The sequence below is a fragment of the Morus notabilis genome, unplaced genomic scaffold (genome assembly GCF_000414095.1).
Source record: "Morus notabilis unplaced genomic scaffold, ASM41409v2 Scaffold360, whole genome shotgun sequence".
In the NCBI taxonomy this organism is placed as follows: Eukaryota; Viridiplantae; Streptophyta; class Magnoliopsida; order Rosales; family Moraceae; genus Morus; species Morus notabilis.
Window position 1 is genome coordinate 54,034 of NW_010367232.1, and position 3,883 is coordinate 57,916.

Below are 3,883 nucleotides of genomic sequence, written 5' to 3' on the forward strand. Positions count from 1 at the left end.
TTCTGAAGTTAAAGAGCTTCAATTTAAGCAATTTTATGTTTTCTTGTTGTATCATACACATCCAATGCCATTGCCTTTTAACATTCTGTTAGTTTACCAATCCATCCCAAAAATTTAAGCTGTTAGGAGGTACTTTAACACTCCCTCTCATGTGTGGGCTGGACAATGGGCAATCGTGTGGATAAATTAATTGGAAAGCCCTCAATGCTATTGCCTTTTAACATTATGTTAGTTTACCAATCCATCTCAAAAATTTAAGCTGTTAGGAGGTGGGCTAACAATAATTTTATACTTTAACACTCCCTCTCATGTGTGGGTTGGACAATGGGCAATCGTATGGATAAATTAATTGGAAAGCCCAACACGTGAATATTTAAGCCCGAGATATATTAAAGACTTAACACATGATGATAATTTTAAATGAGGATAAAGAGTGTAATTATGGAGGTTTGAACTCAGAACCTTCCGCTCTGATATTATGTTAATTTACCAATCCATCCCAAAAACTTAAGCTGTTAGGAGGTGGGTCAACAATAGTTTTATACTTTAACACATTCACACCAGTACTTCTTTTGTGCTTTGTACAATGCTGTTCAGATTTCTGGTTATGGGTTGTGATTTGTTATGGCTAGCATATATTCAAAGCCTATCTTTTTGATAACTTGAGGTTTATTTTAAGTAATGTTCTTAATTGATCGTGCTCAATCTGTGCAAATCTTCTTTTTGTAGAACTTGTTATTGCTTTCTAAGCATTCAAGTGGGAGGGAGAACATGGCGCTATGGAAGAGATGTTTGTGCCGTTTCAAGGGATCAAGAACGATCTTCGAGGGCGGTTGATGAAATATTACTTCTCCTTCTGGAACGTGATGAACTTGGATAATTTCAATTGACAGAAATTTTGTTGGATAACTAATAATTTTAGTGTTGAGAGTTTGTACTTACGCTATGTTAGCTTAATAATTCTGTTTACATCTTTTCAGGATTTTGGCACCACTACATGCATATTTTTCGCATCAGCAATTCCAGTGATTTCATTTGGAGAACAATTGGATATAAATACTAGTAAGATTCTCTCCCTCTTTAGATTATTTATTATTTTTTTTACATTTCTTCTTTCTATTGACTTACTTATGATTTATATTGTAGGGTTGAACTTTGCACATTAATGTTCTAAAGATTTACACTAACATACAAAATTTGTTTTGTTGATAGAGGGCGGTCCCCACAGCAGTTCAAACACTACATCTACTGTGTGGAATTATACACTCAATCATAGGATGTCAGCCCTCTTGGAGTTGCGGAGCCGACTGTGACCATGTATACATTTATGTTCAACATTGTGAACAACATACCAGGGTTGGGATCAGAGCTCTTTTTAACCTTGACAAGATGGTATTTCTCTTTCCTTTTCCTTCTTATTGATGAATTTCACGTACCTAAAAGAGAGAATCCGAAAGCTATCAAGTTCCAACAGTTGTGCGGATTTGCAAACGAGATGTTTGCTTTGGTTCTGTCATTTGACCTTCTACTTACAGCATTGAGAAGCAGAAAAGCAAGGTCTTGGCGTTTTAGGTATGGTAAGTTTTTTTTTTTTTATTATTATTTTTTCACTGGTTGGTTGAGAGGCTTCATAGTGGATTATGGCGTGCCTTAGGTGGTTTTGGTCTGGATAGCTTTTTCATATGTACCTTCATGAAGTGTTCCGGAAGGAACCCTATGGCGCCTCATTAGTCTGAATCCATGGTCACCTGGCGCTTATGAGAATTGGACCGTCATCAAGGCATGGCTATATCATTTGCTGTTACATTCTATTAAACATTTTAGCTTAAATTTCAGCAGGTCCTCTACTGAACATAACAAGAGAATCTAATCCCTTCTCATTTCATTTCCCTCTTATCAAACACAGCCTAATATGGCATATTGTATTGCTGATAGAATACTCTAGAGCTGAATTTCGTAAGTTTTCCTTAAATGGCACGTCATAATGTGCAGACTCCTTTGTATTCCTCCATCCAATGGTGTAATTCCAAAGTCTCCAATGCATACCAAAAGTCTAGCAACGCTTAAGCACCGGGTAAAAGCACACAAACTTAAGAGAACAGCTTTTATATGGTTCACCGCGCACTATGTTGTAACTAGTGCCTTTTAGTTTATTCATTTATCTAGTTATTTTTTTAGTTACTCCGTAATAGACTTGTAGCAACCGTGAAGAAATGCATGAGGGCGAATGCAACAGTCGATCAAGTGTACGGAAGCAAGCATGAAGCATATCAGCAGATGCAGTCCCCACTTATTATTTATCAAGAACCCTCGGCCATGTTATGGTGTCTGTAAGGATTACAATTGAAAAAAGTGACAAAAGAAGATCCAAAATGAAAGTAGAACTCTTTATTATTGGTCTCGATCTTGTTAGTATAAGCTTATGCTTTTGTAAATTGCCTAATAAATTTACTTTTTAAGCGCATGAACTAATAGAATTAAAAGAATCAACTATTCAAAGGGCTTCGAGCACGGGCAACGTAGACGCTCTAGTTGATGAGACAACGTTCGACATCTAGAAGGAGATCGATGATTTATTCCTAGTTGAGGTGATAATAGCGCCCGAGTAACTTGCTTCAAGCTGCAACCGTAGGAGGTTGTGTTGCAGCATTGCCATTCATCAAAAAGATCCCCAACTTCAGTTCCCTACGACTATTTTGCCGTCATGGCCATAGAAAGCTTACCGGGCAATCAATTCTGGGAAAGGATTCTGTTGCTCTTCACATTTCCGAGCAAAAGACACAAGTGCGCATCTTGATTAGATGTTGCTGACTATGAAGAAGCAACTGCTGTTTCATTCAGTGGAACTACAGTATGCTATCAAGTCATTTCCATTTTTGCCCCATATTCTGTTTATGTTTTACTTTTATGAACCGCCATGACATGTCAATTTAAACTCTGTGCATTTCGTTTTCTCATATCAGGACAGAGAGATGGGTAGAACAGCTTCGTTTGAAGACGATGGAGAGATTTTAGATGGCATGATCACTCAAAGCCGGGGTGAGATTAGACTCATTTGCAAGAAAATCTAACCTAGGTTAGTGTAATTAGCACTTTATACATCTTGAATTTGGAATGAAAAATCACCCCACTTGAGAATGATTTCTGGTTACTACCAACTTGCAGTAAGTCTGCAACGGGCTCTTCGGCCTTTCACCAGTCTAATTTTCTCCCTAGGGTCAGGATGTACTGTAAAATAGTCTTTATCATTGTAAAATACATTCCTAGAGGATAGAATATTTGTACCACATTTCTTTGTATGGAACTATACAGGCATTTTGAGATTCCTAATCTTTTTTTTTTTTTTTCTTTTTTTGCTGAGAAGATTCCTAATTTTTGGACAGTTATCTTAATAGTTAGAATTTCTAGGTTTCACCACTTTATCAAAGTTGTATTGTATGTAACCACACTCCAGGATTTCACCAGCCTGAAATATTTCCCTGGTAGCATAAAAGAATCCCAAAAAACAAGGGGTCCTTACACCAAAGCAAGAGAATAAAAAAAAAAGAGATAGCTCGTACAAACTTTTCCTCTTGTTATTGCACTTTTTAATTTTGTTGTTGTTGTGGCATTTTCCATTTAAGGAAGTTGCATTTCGAGGCTTCTTCATTTCTCGTCCGTACAAAAGACAGACGAGACTCAAACTTTCTGAGCTTGAAGGGATTTGCTGTTTTGCTGGATCTTTTCTTCTTGCTGTTTCATCAGAAACTTTTAGAGAAAGAGGCTCAGAGAGAGAGAGAGAGAGGGACTTTTATTTTTCCTGTTATCTATTTAACTGTGTATTTTTCTAATATCTATTTAACTGTGTATTTTTCTGATTTCAATTCAATGAAGTGAAACGATA

General features: G+C 36.7%; 1 pseudogene; it reads left to right on the forward strand.

Annotated features, from left to right (window-relative positions):
- Positions 1-779: 779 nt before the first annotated feature.
- LOC21393290 lies at positions 780-2,797 on the forward strand (annotated as a pseudogene).
- The last annotated feature ends 1,086 nt before the right edge of the window (positions 2,798-3,883 follow it).